Genomic DNA, 20,742 nt, shown 5'->3' on the forward strand with positions numbered 1-20,742 from the left:
TTGAGTGTGGCTGATTGTACTGTGTAGTACGTTGTTTGACTGGTGACATATTGTATGCAACTATTGTGGAGTGTGCATTCTTGTGTATTGTTTTCGATCTGCCATTATTGAGAATATAATTTTGTTGGTTTATCAACTCTCGGCTCTGACTTGTTCTTTGGGAAACAGCCGGCGTCCGCTGGCGCGCCAAAAAGGACCACTTCTAAATTTTCCACGCTTTCGTGGTGCGGTTCGGGGGCCGATACTTCGGTCCTTGGAATTAGCCTGGCGATCGCCTCCCTAATTAACGGGACCTGTGTGTCACTGATGAAGGCTGGACTCTTCTAGCCCGAAACGTCGAAATAAACCACGTTGTGACCGCTCACAGAGGATATACTTGACTATATGCAACGCTACGGCCACTCAACCACCATGCCTATATATATATATATATATATATATATATATATATATATATATATATATATATATATATATATATATATATATATATATAAATATATATATATATATATATATATATGATTCAAAAAAGAAATTCTATGGGTTCGGAGCAAATATAATTAGGAATAAAGTAGCAAATTACGAAAATTTGATAATTGTTTACTGTACCTTTCGGCCGTGGCACGGCCTTCATCAGAATTCGTCAGGCCTTCGTAAGCTACCATCTGATTCCGCAATGAATCCTGACGAAGGCCATGCCACGGCCGAAACCTAGAGTAAACACTTATCAAATTTACGTAAGTGTGCTCCTTTATTCCCAATTATATATATATGTATATATATATATACATATATATATATATAATTGGGAATATATATATATATATATATATATATATATATATATATATATATATATATATATATATATATATACATGCGTGTGTGCCTTGAACGAAAATTAAGACCAGCTAAGGCGCATTAGTTTTTGAAGTCGGGTCCTTGCGTGTTAGCTCAGTATTCCACCACCTATCTACCCGCTTCAATTTTCATTCCAAATTGACAATAGAAAAGCATCATGTGGGCAGATGCATTGCATTATAGTGTGCAATAAAGCACTTAACAAGAGTTAAAGAACAGCCAGGCCTTACACGATGAAAATTGTATGATGAGTAAATCATCCATATGTGCAACCCATTACAATAGCGCTACGCTTAATTCTTTATTGTCATCACCCAAAGCATAAAAAACTTCACGAAATTCATTCCAATTGTGTCGCGGGAACCGCGCTTTTCTGAAGATTGAGGAAGCATTATGAATGTCTCCGTATTGTACAAAAAATCACAGCGTATCCACGGAGCGAGTGATGATGAGTGAGGCGAAGCGACCATCCGTCCCTCCGTGCTAACTTCGATACATTTGTTCTTGCTTCCGTCTCTCCGAGCGTCCGTCCCTACGTCCATCTGTCCGTCCATGTGGTCGTTCGTTCGTCCATCCGTCCGTCCATTCGTCGATGCATCTGTCCGTTTTTCCATCCGGCCGCCCATACGTACATTCGCGCGTCCGTCTGTGCGTTCGTCCGCCCGTGCTCTGTTCTTGCGCTCGTCTATGCGTCCTTTCGTTGTATATCCCCCCGTCTGTCCATCCGTCCATCCATCTGGCTGCCCACGCGTCCATCTGTGCGTCCTTCTATGCGTTCGTCCTTCGTGCATCAGTTCATCCGTACCTCAAGCAGACAGACAGGCAGACGATAGATTGGCGCAGCCACTGAATGATTCACGATTTGCCGATAAAACCTTACGAAGCTTCGCCCCACTCATCATCACTCACTTCTTTTATATGCTCTGAGGTGGTTACTACATACATCAATTCTTACATACAGGTGACTACCAACGCACGTCTTTACGAGCTTCACCCCTAAAATAATTTATGACGTAGTGGGTAGTATGAAGCGGTGGGTTTAGCCGCTTCGAAAGCAGTGTAAGAAAGGTTATGAAAGACGTGTCTTTTAACTTTCATTGTTTTTGTGCTGCACATTCCATGCAGGCTCGCGTTCTTTTTTTTGTCGAATAATTTTGTCAGCCTGATTAATGTTTTCTTAAAATGACATGAAAGCTGGCAATAGTCAGTAAAGTCGAACGTAGGTAAACGATGCCTTATTTTTCTGCTGCGTGAGTCATTTAATTCCATAGAGCGAGCCGACAAAATATTATATTAGAAAACAAGGCTCACATTATCGCCAATGCAGACGAAGGCTTGACGAAGGCTTCCCGACCCCGACTAGTTTGCACAGCTGCATATCAAGTTGTTGAGGCACCCCTTATCTAGATGCTTTATTTTTTTCTTTTTTTATATATCGCGACTGCCTCTATTTCAGCACCCCAAATACAAACTCTGCACAAATACGTGTATTGAATTTATGTGACCCCTGAAGCTGCGCTGGCCACATTTATATTTGTATAAGCCACTTTTTAAGAAGTGTTCATATATCAGGAAATTATTGACAAAGAGCCATTTTCATGCAATATTTATATCTTCAAAATTTTGTCGTGGTGACCTTTTTTTCACGATGCTACATTTCCTGGCATCATGTAAATGAACGCAAGGTTGGCATTGTTCCACGTACTAATCGTAGTGTGGCCTGTCGTTCATTGTTCGCAGCCTCTCGGCGGAAAAACCACACACTGAAGAAGGAAACAATTAATAGGAGGGAGCATGGAGTAATCTGTAAAAAGAAAACATAGAGGAAAGCACAGTGAGGCCTCATTATTTCTAGCTCGCATAGAGTATAAAGTTGTCAAAATTATGTGCAGCCAGAATCAGTGCTCTGGCAATAAAATGAACGCACATGTCACAAACCTGGCGAATGGAAGCGAAAGAAGCTACATCTAGATTTGTCACCACCAAGCTAGCGCTACTAAATGTGTGTGGTGGATCATACTGTGAAATAATATCATGGAGCTCTTAGGCCGAGCTTGATCAATTGATCAGCCAGGGATTCCCAATAACCAAGCGGCGATTTGGTTTTATGTGAGCAGTGAGCGCCAATGCCCTTATATGACGTAGTTCACTTATATGTTCACTTATGTCGAAGAGTTAACGGCATTGAAAGCAAAAGCATTCAGTAATTTGCTTTTGCTTGTACCTCATCTGGCCATTCCCCAAGAGCGCCGTTTCCGGCTTGTCCAAGAGCTCTAGCGCATCGTAAGAATTTTCATATGTACGAGAAGCATGGCTACGCCGTAGCTTTGCATTTATAGTAAATTTGTTTTTTTCTTGGTTTTGTAACAAATTCTGATCAAAACAGGCCGACGTATACGAACAAAAATGAGAGGCAAGGAGCTTCCATTCTGAAATAACTATTATATATACCTACTTGGTCGAATTATTGTGAGTCTTCCCCTATATTGATGCACCGGGCTGTCTTGATGCCAGGTCCTTATTAACCGAGCTCGAAATAGCGAGCATTTATTGTAGCAGTAATGCACACACATACCAAGGTTCACTTGTCCCCGATTTCCTTGTTGTATAAGAGCTTTAAATTCTTATAGTCAAAATCTTTCTCTGCCAGTATTCTTAGACAACATAAATGGCAATTGATAAAAAGAACAAGTTAAAAGTATAAACAGACAGAAGACGGAAAAGTTAGCCAGGCACAGGGCCGGTCGGTATTGTAACTGAAAAAGTTGGAGAATGGGTACTTAGGGTAACTCGTTAAAAAACTTTTGCCAATGAGAGCAGAACTGGCAGCATAAATCTTACTATATCAGTCTCTTGTCTATTACAAGGAGCTCAACGAATTTTCATATGAGCACTTGTTGAATACATCACGTGAAAAGTTCAAATGCCCATTTTGTCCTTCGATGCAGCTGCAGAGTTGGTGCAGTTCTATGTGCCTCATTTGCCATCTGAGTTTTTCTATGTTTGTGGGTGTTAAGTAATACTTTTAAGGAGAGTTTACCGATTCGTTTTGCCTGCAGTATTCCAACGTTAGAAGCAGTCGCTTCATCATATTGATTCACACAGGGCTATGAAGAATGTCGCTGGATGTCACTTGATTCTTTGCGTAACATGCCAGCCTTGAGGCACACTGTTCTTACACGACTTGATCAAGCATTACTACCCTTATATTAAAAAGATTTCAATAGCATACGCATTTTCGATCTTCAAGTCCGAGTGTAGCTTGGTATCATCGCCATTATCAGTCTATTATTTCTTTTCCGGCTGTAAATTAATGTCTCTCGCAGGACGGCCGTAATTCTTCGAATTGGAAAAATGTATTTTCAGCATGGGGATTTATGAGTCATCTTCGATCCTATATGCTACGCCAAGGAGGGGTTGTTCTAAGTGCAGGTGACAGCGATGACGCACACATCAATATAAAACACGGCTATAATATTCGCTTACATCGCAACAGTCATTTGTGACTGCGGGAAAATTGATAGGCTGACATCTGCCTTAAGTGAAGAACGGAGTCATACTAAAATAATAAGGTTTTCAAGGAATAAGAAAGGTCAACTTTAGAGGTATAGAATCAAAAGCTACTGAATAAAAGAGGCTTAAACTACAGCAAGGAGACAAGTGGCTATATATGTTGCCCGGTAATTACATGTGGGACAATAACAAGGTTCCCCGTAAATGTTTCCCGGGATATATAAATATAATTGATTACGTTTACTAAGAAGAAAAAAAACGGCGATGGCTTAGTGGTTAGAGAATCCGTCTCACATGCAAAAGGTCCGTGGCTCAAATCCCGGTGCAGCGGAGTTCCCAACCGGATAAAAAAAAATCGGCGTGGTGAAGGAATTGCACTTAGAAGCCTGGCGGGCGGCCTCACCGGTAACCATCGCCGATAACGCACTCTCACCAGAGAAGGATTGGCCACCCAGGTGCAGTATCTGGCCACCACCTCCCACATGCTTACGCAAATTAACTCACGGCCCTCAGCCCCCCCCCCCCCCCCCCCCCGCAGCTGCGAAGCAACTGACCACAGCGGCGGTCAGGTCTTCAACGCCGCAGAGGGTGCCAAGAATCTCTCGATCTGGACAGGCCGCCATTGATACTTTAACTTAGCAACGTTTAACACTAGAACCTGACCTAGTGAGGTAAGTCCAGCTGTATTATTCGAGGAGCTAGAGGGTGTTAAATGGGATTAAATAGGGCTCAGCGAGATCAGGAGGACCAATAAGGCCTAAACGGTGCTGCAGACTGGGCACGTCCTTTGCTACAGGGGCTTAGCTGACAGAAGAGAGCTGGGAGAGCGGTTCCTAATTCACAGAAACGTAGCTGGCAACATACAGGAACACTACAGAATTAATGAAAGGGTGGTAGGTATTGTAATAAACTGAATAATAGATACAAGATGAACGTGCTACAGGCTTACCCGCCTACATCTAGCCTTGATGGCGCTTTAATTGAAAGCTTCTATGAAGACGTGGAATCGGCAATGAGTAAAGTAAAAACACAGTATACTATAGTGATGGGCGACTTTAATGCAATGGTGGGGAAGAAGCAGGCTGGAGACCAGGCAGTAGGAGATTATGGCATCGGCACTAGAAACGCCAGAGGAGAGCTACTAGTAGAATTCGCAGAACGCAATAATTTGCGGATTTTGAATACCTTCTACCGAAAACAAGAAAACCGCATGTGGACATGTAGGAGCCCTAATGGCGAAATTAAGCACGTTAAAGAACCCCAGGTGGTCGAAATTTCCGGAGCCCTCCACTACGGCGTCTCTCATAATCATATGGTGGTTTTGGGACGTTAAACCCCACATATCAATGAACATATCAATCAATTAATGGCGAAAATAAGAACGAAATTGAGTTTATAATGAGTGCACACGCAGGCATCGTGCAGGATGTGGAAGTGATTAGTAAGGTACGATGCAGTGACCATAGAATGGTACGGTCTTGATTGCGCCTAGACTTGAAGAAGGAACGGCGGAAACTGATACGCAAGAAGTCAATCAATGAGCTAGCACTGAGAAGGAAAGTACATGAATTCAGACCCTCGCTTCAAAAAAAGTACTCGGCTTTTAGTTAGGAAACCAAGCTTAGCGTAGATACAATGAATGGTAATCTGACGAGTATCATTACGGAGTGTGTAGTGGAAGTTGGAGGCAGGTTAGTTAGACAAGACAATGGCAAGCTTTCCCAGGAAACAAAGAATCTCATTAGGAAGCGTTAAATCATAAATGTCTTAAATACAGCAGACAAAATAGAACTGGCAGAGCTTTCGAAGTTGATTAATAGGCTTAAGGTATGCGATGTAAGAAAGTATAACATGGAGGGAATTTAACATGCTCTGAAAAACAGAGGAAGCGTCAAAGCAGTGAAGAGGAAACTTGGGATGGCAAAAATTGGATGTATGCACTAAGGGAAAAAGAAGGCAAAATAACTACCAATATGAATAGGATAACAGTATACTATAGTGATGGGCGACTTTAATGCAATGGTGGGGAAGAAGCAGGCTGGAGACCAGGCAGTAGGAGATTATGGCATCGGCACTAGAAACGCCAGAGGAGAGCTACTAGTAGAATTCGCAGAACGCAATAATTTGCGGATTTTGAATACCTTCTACCGAAAACAAGAAAACCGCATGTGGACATGTAGGAGCCCTAATGGCGAAATTAAGCACGTTAAAGAACCCCAGGTGGTCGAAATTTCCGGAGCCCTCCACTACGGCGTCTCTCATAATCATATGGTGGTTTTGGGACGTTAAACCCCACATATCAATGAACATATCAATCAATTAATGGCGAAAATAAGAACGAAATTGAGTTTATAATGAGTGCACACGCAGGCATCGTGCAGGATGTGGAAGTGATTAGTAAGGTACGATGCAGTGACCATAGAATGGTACGGTCTTGATTGCGCCTAGACTTGAAGAAGGAACGGCGGAAACTGATACGCAAGAAGTCAATCAATGAGCTAGCACTGAGAAGGAAAGTACATGAATTCAGACCCTCGCTTCAAAAAAAGTACTCGGCTTTTAGTTAGGAAACCAAGCTTAGCGTAGATACAATGAATGGTAATCTGACGAGTATCATTACGGAGTGTGTAGTGGAAGTTGGAGGCAGGTTAGTTAGACAAGACAATGGCAAGCTTTCCCAGGAAACAAAGAATCTCATTAGGAAGCGTTAAATCATAAATGTCTTAAATACAGCAGACAAAATAGAACTGGCAGAGCTTTCGAAGTTGATTAATAGGCTTAAGGTATGCGATGTAAGAAAGTATAACATGGAGGGAATTTAACATGCTCTGAAAAACAGAGGAAGCGTCAAAGCAGTGAAGAGGAAACTTGGGATGGCAAAAATTGGATGTATGCACTAAGGGAAAAAGAAGGCAAAATAACTACCAATATGAATAGGATAATTAAAATAGTGGAGGAGTTTTTTTATTTATTTATTTATTTATTTAGTACATACAGCAGACCACGACGTGGTCCTTGCAGGACGGGCATACATAATTGTGCACAAAACTAAAACATACATATGTATATACATACACAAATAAACATACAAATCTATATATATACATACACATATACACACATACACATATATATACACAATATATACACACATATATATACATAAATATACACACGTATACATACGTACACACATATACTTATATACACACATGCACACACATACACACACATATATATATATATACTAATATATAAATGCCAATACAAACATATTCAAAAGAACTTAACAAAATTGTGATAGTATGCACATAAAAAAGGTACAGAAAAGTACATGTCACCCATCGTTACAAGTTCTACGGTGCGGGCAAAGAATTCCATTCTGTATTGGTTTGTGGAAAAAAGGAAAAACTTATATGTGTCTGTCCTAGCAAAAATAGGTGTTAATGCACCAGAGTGACAGTGCCGTGTTTGCCTTGTGGAAAGAGGGCTTACATAAAGCGAAGAGTTGGGGGTGAACTTGTGGTCAATTAGATTATGTAAAAAATCCAAGCGGTACTTCTGTCTTCTTCATTCAAGAGAAGGAATCTCATTAGGCAACATTAGCTGTGACGGGGAGTCCGAACGTTTGTATTTAGAATAAATAAAACGAACCGACTTTCTTTGTATTCTCTCAGGTTTGTTGATATTGAGCTTAGTATACGGGTCCCATGCTACGCAGGCATATTCTAGTTTTGGGCGGATACATGTTAGGTAGGCGAGTAACTTAACGTTTGAAGGAGATTTTCTAAGTTTGTGTCGCAGGTAAGCTAGTTTGCGGAATGAAGCAGAGCATGTTTTCTCTACTGAAGGTTTCAAGATAAATTGGCAGTGAAGGTTACGCCAAGGTACTTATAGCTATCAACTTGTTTTATTGGGACAGACCCCATTTTGAACACGTATCGAGGGGATTCTTTTTATGCGTTATGCAAAGAGAGACTGTTTTGTCGGTATTTGCAGCCATGCCCCATTTTTCGCACCACAAGGATACCTTATTCAAGCTGAAATCTAGTTCCTTCTGATCATCCACAGATTTAATTGTACGAAACACAACGCAGTCGTCTGCAAACAGTCTTATTTGTATTCCAGGTGTGACGACGGTGATGATGTCATTATTATATATAAGAAAGAGTAATGGAGCCAAGACACTGCCCTGGGGCACACCTGAAGTAACTGGTAGACAGCCCGAGTTGTGTCCATCAACTGAAACATACTGTCTACGGTTATTGAGATAGTCTGCGATCCAGGAAATTATGATATCAGGAAGACTAATGTGTCTTAGCTTTAGATATATTTTTTCGTGAATGACCCTATCGAAAGCTTTACTAAAATCCAAAAATACAGCATCAGTTTGACCGTTAGCATCCAAAGCTTTAGCAAATGAATCGATTACTAGAAATTATTGTGTGATAGTCGAGCAGCCTTTTCTGAAGCCATGTTGACAAGTGGTTAGTATCGAGGTTTTTTTTAAGAATTCAATAATGCGACTTGCGATTATGTGCTCGAAAAGTTCGCAGCATGATGAGGTCAGTGATATGGGGCGCTAATTCTGTATTAACGATCGATCGCCTTTCTTAAAGACTGGGACAACTCGAGCCAACCTCCAATCACCAGGTACTTTTGCACATAGCAAAGATTCACTGAATAACACAACCAGGAATTTAGCAATAGTTTCGGCGTATCGCCTAAAGAACACATTTGGAATGTCGTCAGGGCCAGGTGTTGTTTTGGTTTTTAAGTTTAACAACATAGACACAATGTCATGGTATGAGATGAAGTTCGCCTCATGGCGTTGAAACACTACAGAGTCTAATGATAACCCTGAACTACCACTGGTAAATACGCTATGAAAATAATCGTTAAAATGTGCGATAGCATTCAAGTTCTTAATAATGCTTCCATTAAATGTGATTTCCGTGACAGACTTCTCGCTTTCTCCTAGGTATTCCCACAACTTATCCGGCGCGTTCGTTATCAAGTTCGGCAATGTTGCAGTGAAATATAGGTCTTTCGAATCACGTACAGCGCATGCTAGCTTGTCTTGTAGTTCACTGATAACATCCGTACGCGCACTAATAATCCCCGTACGCGCATGTTTCTTCTTTATTCGTTTGATTTTGCGCTTCAATTGTATTATGCCACGCGTCATCCATGGCGTGCTTTTATTGACTTTTTTAGATTTAGTAGGTATGAATTTATCTATGCATTGCTTGCACATTCTAGTAAAGGTTGCCACAGAGCACTCACTTCACCGCCACTATCAAAAAGCCCGTAATACAGGTTTCCATGTAGTCAACGACGCTGGCGTCATCAGCTCTCGAATAATCTTTAATAGATATGGTTTTGGCAATTTCGAGAACAGCTATCTTGACAATGGGTACAGAAGCCGCAACGAGAAAATCATCTGACAAACCTTCCTCAATTGACACAATATGCTCAGTAAACTCACGGTTTAGAAATACGACTTCTAATACAGAACGGGATGACCCTTGCACACGCGTGAATTCATTAACCACTTGGATTGGATCATGTGTCAGCATAATGTCGAAAATAATGTTAGCGTTTTCATCACTCCTATTGTTTGCTTGGAGGAGCTCTCAATTGACACCAGGCAGGTTCAGATCACCAATCAATAAAATTTTCTTATTCTGGTAAGTAGACATGTGCTCTTGAAGTGTAATCAAATATTCTGGAGTAGCGTCAGGTGGCCTGTAACATGCGTACAACACGAAGCAATGGCCCCAGCATGATAACTTGACGCATAAGCACTCCAGGTCGGGAGTGTCACCAATAAGCGTCGCATCTATCTGATCTTTCACTAGAACGGCCACACCACCGCCTCTGTGCATTCTATCTTTGCGAAACACTTTGTTATTGGGTGGAAAGACTAGTTCATTTGTTATATCACTACGTCCAAGTTTCTGTTATGATTGCAATGTGTGGATCAAGCCGTAACAGTTGAATTTCAAGTATATCTGTCTTCTTTACTATGTTACGAGCATTGAAATTGACGATACGCAGGTGTTTTTCTTTGGCTGAAATCAAATTTATGTAGGATGTACGGTTGATTTCCAAACATGGAATCTTTAAAACATTGCCTTGGCAGTCGCCATAACTAGCGTCTATCTTAGCCTTTGTGCGTGACGACGGGTCATTGGCCAGCGTGAATTTTCTTCGTCGTTTTTTGAAGCAGCAACTCTATTATTTATTTCCTCGTTCCAAACAAACGCCACTTTATAGATGTACAATTTGTCAAAAGCTAAGGAAACTTTGTCCCCTCTCTCCCGGTTTTCCTTGGCACTTGCCCAAAGCTTCCGCCTAACTTCACGAACTTTCTGCGAATAGTCCTTTCTTATTGATATAGGAGTGTTCTTTAGTTTGTGGCATTGTTTAAAAATTAATGTTTTATCTCTCGTATCGAGCAGTCTCAGGATGACCTGTCGTTTCTTATTCGGAGATGGACGACCTAATCTGTGAATGTGTTCTATCACTACTAGTTCCAGTTCGAGAAGGTCTTGAAAGATACTCCTATTTACGGCTCTTTTCAGGGATCCACCGTTTTCACCCCCTGGTTCTGGTAGCCCAAAAATGACCAAATTAGGTCTTCTACTGCGGTTCTCTAAATTGTCTATCTTTCTTTCTAGCGTCAGAACAACTTGGTTCATATGCGTGAGTCGGTCCTGACATGAAGTGACTTTTTCTTCAAGGTTCGACAAAGCGTCCACCTTTTTTTCAATTTCTACCAGGCGGTTTTCCTTTATATCTTTAATATCAGCGGCGATTTCCCTAAGCTGCTTTAATATTAGTGCAGTGTCGGGACCGGGTCAGTTTCAATGTTCCCCCCTTAAAGCAGTAATTTCCTGAGACAGATAACAGGAATATCAAGCAAGCAACACAGCCTTGAGCACGGCAGCACTAGCAGAAAAGGATCGCTTGAACGAAAACACTTGTCGTAACATTTCCTAACCTGCACAGCAAAAAGTAAAGGATTGTCAGCGGACCGCATTCTTTCGGTTCAGAGATCTCTACAGTAGCTGGGACAACTAACAGTAACCAAGATGACACCCCACCAGTAATGATAGAAGAAGTCAGAAATCTTTGGAGAGCACGCAAAGAGGCAGAACTGCTGATGAGGATTGGGTAACATCAGATCAGCTGAAAGATGGAGGACAGATTTTGTTAGAAAAACTAGCTACCCTGTTTACAAGGTGTCTCCTGGCGGGAAGAGTACCAGAGTCTTGGAAGAATGCCAACATCAACTTAATACATAAGAAAGGAGATGACAAGTACTTGAAGAATTACAGGCCGATAAGCTTGCTCTCGTTAAAATACAAGCTATTTACAAGTGTAATTGCCAGCAGAGTAAAGAAAACAATACAATTAAATCAACCGAAGGAAGAAGCAGGATTTCGAACAGGCTACTCAACAATCGACCACAATCATACTGTCAATCTGGTAATAGAGAAATGCTCAGAATATAACCAACCACTATGCATAGCCTTCATAGATTATTAGAAGGCGTTTGATTCAGTAGAAATATCAGCTGTCAAGCAGACACTGCGGAATCAGGGCGTCGATGAAGTATATATAAAAATCCCGGATGAAATCTACAGGGGATGAAATGCTACTATAGCTCTTCATAAAGAAAATAACAGAATACTAACCAAGAAGGGCGTAAGGCAGGGGGATACAATCTCCCCATTGCTATTTACCGCGTGCTTACAGGAGGTTTTCAGAGGCCTAGAATGGGAACACTAAGGAGTAAGATTTAATGGAGAGTACTTTAGTAACCCGCGCTTCGCCGATGACATTGTATTGCTGAGTAATTCAGGAGACGAATTGCAACTCATGATTGCGGAGTTAGGCAGGAGAGCAGAAAGGTGGTTCTGAACGATAATCTGCAGAAAACGATAGTAATGTGCAACAACCTCGGAAAAGAGCAGCGCTTTGAATTGAGTAATAGTGCACTTCGAATTTTAAAAGACTATGTCAACTTAGAGCAGGTAATAACCACGGAGCCGAACCACAAGATTGAAGTAGCTAGAAGAAAAAGAGTGGGGTGGAGCACATTTACAGAAAAGTACAGAAAAGTGCGTGCAGGATTGGTAATGCACACATGGATTCCCAATGTTAGACACTGTCAGTGAGGCTCCCATACATCATGTTAACGGGAGAAGAAACAAAATATACAATATTCAGTTGTTACGGTATCTTCATAAAAAAAGCAGAGCGCGAAAAAACGGAAGTATAAAATACATATTGGTTTAGCAAGGCAAAAGAAAGAATACTTTGAAGAACAAACAAACGCAAGCTATAATACAAAACGTAAGGACAATATAACATATTGCAGGGGTTATCACTACATTAAAAAGCAGTTGCTCAGATGAAGACAACTGTTGCAAAAACTGTTTCTTTACTTGTTTTTTGAATGCATGTTGAATGCATGTTCTGTGGTGGATGCTTTTATTACGTAAGGAAGGGAATTCCACAGCTTGATTCTCATAAATGTGGTAGTGAACTTTCCGTAGTTTGTGCGAACTTTATGCAGGAGGTAGTTATCAAGCTCAGAAACTCCAGTAATATTATTCTTTACAAGGCTTTCCACGACAATGCCATCTATATGCAAATTACCGCGAAAAAGCTTATACACGACAACTGATTCTTTGGCCTGAGTTGCCCTTGCGCCACTAAAATCTACCATCATCATCATCATCACAACTGATAATTTTAGCTGAAAGTGGTGATAAAAATGGTTTATATTGAAATTATGATAAAATGACGTTGCATTGGTTAAGAAATGGCTGAAAGTCATGAGTTTGGCAAGGACTTTCAAATTATGACAGTTAGATTGTCACTATACCTCAAGAGGAAGGTATACAACAGCTGTAACTTGCTGGTACTTAGCTACGAAGCAGAAACCTGGAGACTTACAAAGAAGGTTCAGCTTAAATTGAGGACGACGCAGCAAGGATTGGAAAGAAAAATTGTAGGTGTAACCTTACGACACAAGAAGAGAGCAGAGTGGACTAGGGAAAAACGGGGAATAAGGATATCATAGTTCAAGTCAAGAAGAGGAAATGGACATGAGCGTGGGCATGTAGCGCGTAGACAGGATATTCGCTGGTCACTAAGCCTAACTAACTGGATTCCCAGAGAAGGCAACCGGGTTAGGGGGTGACAGAAGGTTAGGTGGGCAGAGGAGATTTGCGGGTAAAAATTTGCAGCAGCAAGCACAGGACCTGGGTAACTGGCGAAACATGGGAGAGGCCTTTGCCCTGCAGTGAACGTACTCAGGCTGAGGATGATGATGACTAATGATTTACGAACTACTTTATTGAGAAGTTTGGAGATTTATGAGAACTAAACATTTCCAAATGATTTGCCTTTATAATTGTTACAGTGTCGGTTTTGCTATTTTGAAATGTAGGTGTATTGTGAGATACGGTGCCTGAATGTTGGCATGGTACACAATAGTGACATGTTTGCAATGATATAGCCCAATATAACCATATCATTTCTTATAATGAGTTGATGTGGTCGTATGTACATTTTTGGGGCAATATGGGGTTTATTGTTCGATGGAACTTTTCCATGGCTTTATGAAGTTAATAATACTAGCCCTACTTAAGAGAAAATTCTGCTCTCTCAACACCACTGCCACCACTTGTTCATGAAATACGCAGGGTCATCAACTGACTAAATCCTTTCATGCACGCCTTGCCTGTGACGTCACTCGTTACGTGAAGCCACGGCGCGACAGTTAGTGACGCAAGACACCGCAGTCATGGCCCTTCTAACCACAACGCTGACCGTTCAAGAATATCAATATTGAATTAGCTAAGCTGTTCCTGACGTCGAAACAAGGACCCCTTCCAAAGGCAGCGCGTCTGAGCTAGCAAAGTTATTCATTGAAGACATCGTTCTGCGTCAAGACGCCCCAGAAGTTCTCATTACCGACATCGGTACGACCTTTACTGCGCAGCTAACTTGGGCTATCTTGATAAAGATACAGACAAGCCACAACTGAACAACTGCCTACCGCCCGCAGAGCAACTGCCTGACTGGGAGTCTAAACAAGAATTACATGCGGACCATGTACGTAATGTCGAGCACAAGACGTTAGATACCATGCCATCGTACGTGACCTTCACGTACAACAAGGTCGTGCAAAAAATGACGCAGATGATGCTATGAAAGTTGGTCTGCGAATTGAGTCCGGAATGGACGCTTGACACCAAGGTACAAATCTCACGGACAGGGAAAACTTTGACGATGCTTTGTAGAAAACCCGCCAAAAGTGCGTGTTTAAGTGTGCCCGCTGACACGACGACATGAACTCTGTGATAGTTAGAGCCATACAATGTATTTTGACGTCTAAGCGCTCTAGACGATAAGGTTTATTTGAAAGGTACTACGAACTCTCAAAGGTGCCGTGCGTAACTTCAATTCGTTAATTTCAGGCCTATGAAATCGTAACACATGTGTTAGCAAACTTGTGTTTGGCGTTTTGGGCGCGAAGCCCACCACAGGAGGCATGAGCGCTGCAATCGCTGTGACGTGCATGATCGGATCACGTGATTGCTCCTCACTTTGATGAAGATGCTGTTTAAAATCGTTGTTTTTACCGTGACTTCAAACTGCTTTATTTCTTTAACAGCGTTGTTTTGCTCTGGCTTCATGCGTGCGTTCTTTTGCCGACTACGCGATCCTGAAAGTTTCAGTAAAACTTACCTGTGGCATACCACAGTGCGCTACGTACATCAGGGCAAGGTCGCGGCCACTTGCTGTGCCACTGTCCCCTCTCTCTTTCTCTGTGGTTGTGGTTGTTCTTTCGAGCCCATGGGGCTATAACGAGCACAGACCATGAACGTTATGTTCGCATAAAGCTTGAACGTTTCAGTTTCCGTACGGCAGCCTCGCTCAAAAAACAGTTTGATGGTGGATGTTTCAAAATATGACGTAGTTGTGTACAAGTAGAGAACTTTGCCATCATTATATTCAAGAATGTGTGCCATTGTATGAATTTTCAGGGAGTCAAGGTATAGCCCAAAAGTCCATTACCTTTTTTTCTTTTTTTTCGGTAGCTTTATCATATTCCGGTTCATTTCGTGGCCAGTTGATTCTGCGTGTTCGGCCAGTGCTTCTTTTATACATCATACATGTGCCGCTCCAGTCTTTGCTAAAGCTTACTTGTCGCGTATGGGTAACCTAACCGCAGTCTGTGACACTTCGACTCTCTCTTCAGGCTATCCGTATTCATGTGTCTACCTAACCATACGGGTTTCCAATCACCAGTATCATAGCCAGGTGGTGGCACACAAACCACGTGCCCTCCCCCCCCATTTTTTTGTTATGCTGTATACGCGATACGCGAAGCGCCGACAACGCCATCTGCTGCCACGGCTTGGAAGCACTGGTGGGCCCGGGTGAGCAGTGTTCCCGTGAGCGTGCACGCTATTGCACGGATCGATGTGCCGGCAGGCGCTGGTAGGCAAAAGTAAACGTGTAATAGCAGTGTTGCACAACTCTAGCTTGTTTTTTAGTCCAACAGGACTGTTAGGCACAAAACAGAAATTTTCTCAAAAGTAGCTTGCAAAAAACTAAGCAGGGTGTTTTCAGATAAGAAAGTCGGTGCATGTCCGTCGACATCTTGTAATTTCGCTGAAAAAGTGTATTTTGTTTTCCGAATCCCGAAGACCACAAAAGCAGGTTTGGTCTCGCGAAAAAAAATTTCACCTTCTTTAAAAATTTTTAAAGTCTCCACTGAGCCGCAACCAGCTTTTTCGCAGATACGGGATATCGCGGATAGAATATTTCGATGATATGCGACAAAAAATTATGAGAAAATTACCAACTGTTAGGTTAACCAATTTATTAAACGAAATTGCTGAGAGTGACTTTGAACGTTAAATAAAACGTTCAACTTAGGACAAGTCTGTAAAAATGCTATTTTTGGAAGATCATTAAAAATAATCTCCGTTTTTCTTAAACTTTTCAGAAATAAAGCCAATCACGGGTTCTAAATTAATCAGTGTAAACATGTTGCAATAAATTTGTGAGGTAGGAGTTATGAAGCCCGAAATGTAGCCAAGTTGATGCAAATTGAATACCACAACAATGAGCGAGCAAGGAGCAATAATTTTCATTATCATTAGTTTTAGGTCGTCAATATGTTCTTCTTATTTATGAATTAAAAGAGAAAAACAGGAACAGTTGGTTTTGAAAAGCAAACTATTATTTCATTTTACGCAAATCACTAAAAGTTTGCTGTGGCTTAGCTCGGCCATGGCAGAATATACGTAGCGTTAGCAATGGTTCAGCTGATTATTCTTAGCTTTCCAGACTTTTGAGGATTAGCCTTCTTCTTTTCATTCTTCGTACGCTGAACTGAACCACTGATTCCCAGGCAACTACTTCGGGATCTGATGAAATAAGCTTCCAGCCTCTTCTGTGCCTGTGAGCAGCATTTGCGCTTTCCTTCTTCATTGCGTTAGCCACCTGCGAACGCCAGTCAAAGGTTCTATCGAGTGGCGCCAGCGCAGTGTCAGACGACGACTGCACAGCGAAGACGAATAGCTGGCGCACGCCGGCGCCAGTGTGTCTGGCGTGGCTAGACGCCACTCCTCCCGAACGCACAGACCAGAAGAAGCCTCCTCCATCAGGGAAACAGACATTTTCTGCCAGAACTGTTTCGGCCGCTTCAGAATGTCGTAAAGTCTCTGGATGCATCTCATACTGACGAATATTTTTTCCTGAACAAATTGCTGTCGCAGAGCTAAATGTATTCGTCAAGACAAGAAAATATATTTTTTCGGCGAAATTAAAAGGGGTCGACGGAGATACACCAAAGTTGTTATCTGAACACACCCAGCATATACGTAGCCAAGCTACTATGAATATCTAGGTGACCACGAGCTGCACAGTGACCCAGTTCCATGTCACTAACACAAGCTGCCGAGATATTTTTTCACTGGTTTATTTTGCGGCTTTCAAAGTCTTTCCAACGCTGACACTTCGCATGGCCACACCTGTAAAATACATGGGGTGGTGCAACAGCACTTCCCCAAAATCTACTACATAAACACATGGCACGCGAACGAAGTAATTGTGTCGATAAAAACGTTGGTTCTTGCGTACACACATGCATGCAATAGTGATCGGGACGTCATAAAAAAGCGTTATACTTACGATGAGCTCCGCTTTGTCAAGAAGCTTTTTGACGCTTGTCTAAGGCAAACACTTGGCGCGTATAGTTACATTGTCGTCCCACACAGCTGTAACGTCCGACACATGTCTACTATTACAAAGTGCGACTTCTTTGCGCAAACTATCGCCACAAAAGTAATTGTCTGGGACGCGCAAAAGCGGCAAATCGCATGTGTGAACTTCCGTCATGCTTGAAGTGAAAAAAGGCGTCTGCTACGCGGCCAACAGCAGTTAGAACGGCCGCCACTACGTGGCTTTCAGTGGCGCCCCTAGAGGCTTTGCGCACAAAGAATAGCGAACAAAATATGGTTTACCACATCTGCCGGCCTGGGCCCAATTCCAATCAAGGTGGCACCCCGTCACAAAAAATTTCTGTCGAGGCCCCTGCATCTGTCCGGGACTTCAGCTCACTTGATTCCTCACCTAAAGATTATGTCTGTAGGACGGGCCAGATTGTATGAGGCACCCCTTAGCGGCATGTTGCGTGTAGCACAACTGATGTGCCTGATTCAGAGAGTGGAGGCAGTTCTCGACCCGCCGTTTAACGACACCGATTGGTTCCGCGAAGGTGAACGCGGATGACCCGCGCATGGGAACAACAAGAATCCATCTTTGACACAGTTAACAGCCACAGCCGTCTAGTCGCTTTAGTTAGGGACGAAAAAGGGGAAACTTTACCCGGAAGCGTGTCTTTCAAGAAGCAGACGCGTGGTCGTCTGGTCTTAAATCATTGTTGGCTTGCACGTGTGTCGTTTGAGAATGGCACACGGACGCGGTCACTGAGCCGACCGAGACACAGTTACGGCATGTGGGCGAGCCGCCCTGCGATGCGTTATAACCGAGTGTAGTTTGAATGACGGGGTGCCTCGCTGTCGCATGCACACCTTTTCAGCGCACACAGCCTCACGGTGTACTCACCACTCTTAAGGAGACTTCTACGAAGCGACGTTTAATAAGAGCGCAGATGGAGCTCGAGCCTGAGAACGGCTACCGACGAAGGTCAGCTGACGGAAATGTGTACGGCCTGACATGGGAGGGAGTGTGACGCGCGAAGAACCTATTTTTTCGCGTGTTGTATATGGTGACGTGCTTGTTTCCAATACCGTGTCCAACATGAAAGTGTTCATGCAAATAGTGATGGTTATGAGTTCCCACGTGTGATTGGCTTGTTTGGACATCGTCTGTTTGACCGAGGGTTCAAAATAAGGTGTTTTAAAGTGAAAAGGGAGAGCGCAGGTTCGCGCTGAGACCCGGGAAGACGCCTGTGTGTTGCAGTAAAGCATCGCCTCACTTAACTACGGCTCTTCCTTCACGCTGCCATCGAGCACTAGGGTCATCGAGGGGCACCTATTGCGAACCTCAACAGCTACTCTCCTTAGATAATGCAGATGCTTGCCGAGGAGTATGAAATGGATTGGGCCTATAGCCACTGTCATTTCCTCTCCTTGTTGCTTTGACCTACAGGCGAAAACGTAGTTAGCTTTCGAAAGTGATTCCTCTTCTAAAAGCTGCAGCTGCACATTACACAGCTTATTAGTAAAACTGTTAAAAAAAGAAAAGAAAACTGGACACTGGAGATTTCGCTGAAACATAAAATTGCCGTTTAGACCATGGTAAGCAAGATTTCGCTGCAAGCTCAGTTAAAGGCTCAAAAAGACACGGCAGGCTGATCACAATTTTTCATCATGAATTTCCCCTTGGTAGTTACTCAAGGACTAAACCAATCATTTATATTTCATTTTAACTGATGTGTAGATTGATGGCAATTGAACGCGCTACGTGTGGCCACCAAAGAAATTTAGCGCAATAAATATTAGTTATGTGCCGCGCAGAACACTTGCAACAATGAACGAGGCATGTGCGTTCGTCATTGTCACGTTTATCCGCAATCATAACAGAAATTTTACGGCTGTGTGAATTCTAAGCTGCTTCCCACAAAGCGAGAAATTCACTTGCACTGTGCTTCGTAAGGCCACGTGCGCTAAACAAAACGTATATTGCGCATGCTTGTCATCACTGCGACACGTTTTTAGATGCAAAGTTCCAATGAAAGAAATAGAGTGGTCGCGCGCAATTCTAACAGCGACGTTAAGTTTCTTTCATTTAATGCTTAATTGATGCTTCTTTTGACACGAAATGACTCGTTACTTTTTACAGAAGCAGCGCCCTCGGCCCCTTTAGTTTACTTTCCGGTGGCCATAGCAGACGACGCTGGCGGTATGGCATTATGAGAAGGAACGCTTTTCCGGGGCAGTGAGTTAGCACTTAGTAAAATCAGGAAACAAGGTCCAGAAGTATATGACTGATTGCGTTCAAAATAATTCAGAAGAGATCAGGCGGTAGGCTGAGCGCGAGAGGGCGGTGGAGCAATCCAACCACGCACGTCACACGGCTGCCTCCGCATGATGGCACCACGGTATGTCTCTGACTCAAATATTATTTACACCTTTGGGTGTTTTTAATGATTTGACAGCTTATTTATTCACTTTGATTGCCAAACGATCATTTGAACTGTCCTTCTAGTTTCTTCTAAAGATTACAATCCGCGTCAGCGACACAGTGTAGACGTAGCATAAGTGCAACAAGCATAGGATAACGAGGTGCTTTCGACAAGGGAAGGTCTGTCTGGTTCGAGGAGCCTCTCTGAAGCAACTAATGATGTTCATGCAAATTGTTGAACATTTTTTGTTTCTATTATTTCTGGACACCTTTAGTTTTTCTGTGACTTCCTGGAAGGTTTCCTGTCTTCGTGGTCATGGTTTTTCAAACGTCTGTCAAGCAAAATACGTAGGAGGACAAACACCTCAAGTTGTTCCATAAGTGATTACCCAGACGTCTAATGGCACCGTTTCATATGCTCGTCTCTTCACCTATGTACGAAGCTTTTACGACTACCGCCGTTTCGTGATTAGGCCATGTGCGCCAGCTGGTCATGGACACCTGCCTTGAAGCAGTGCAACACCAAACAGAACTGTAACTGGCACTGTTTTTGCTGCTGTCAAGATGCCACAAATTTCGAAAAAGGTCTTGAATAACCTAGTTTTGAGCATCGACTCAATTTTCCAGGGACACCAAGAAGCATAGCGAACAGCAGGTTACGACTATATCATCGGTGTTATA

At 42.5% G+C, this 20,742-nt stretch overlaps 1 long non-coding RNA gene across 1 annotated transcript in view; it reads right to left on the reverse strand.

Moving 5' to 3' along the window:
• Nucleotides 1-2,457: 2,457 nt before the first annotated feature.
• LOC119168050 (uncharacterized) overlaps nt 2,458-20,742 on the reverse strand; it is a 151,312-nt gene continuing 133,027 nt past the window's right edge. Inside the window, exon 3 of the long non-coding RNA XR_012884236.1 lies at nt 2,458-2,668. This is a non-coding gene — a long non-coding RNA (uncharacterized LOC119168050). The remainder of the gene's footprint in view (nt 2,669-20,742) is intronic.

The sequence above is a fragment of the Rhipicephalus microplus genome, chromosome 6 (assembly GCF_043290135.1).
Source record: "Rhipicephalus microplus isolate Deutch F79 chromosome 6, USDA_Rmic, whole genome shotgun sequence".
Classification (NCBI taxonomy): domain Eukaryota; kingdom Metazoa; phylum Arthropoda; class Arachnida; order Ixodida; family Ixodidae; genus Rhipicephalus; species Rhipicephalus microplus.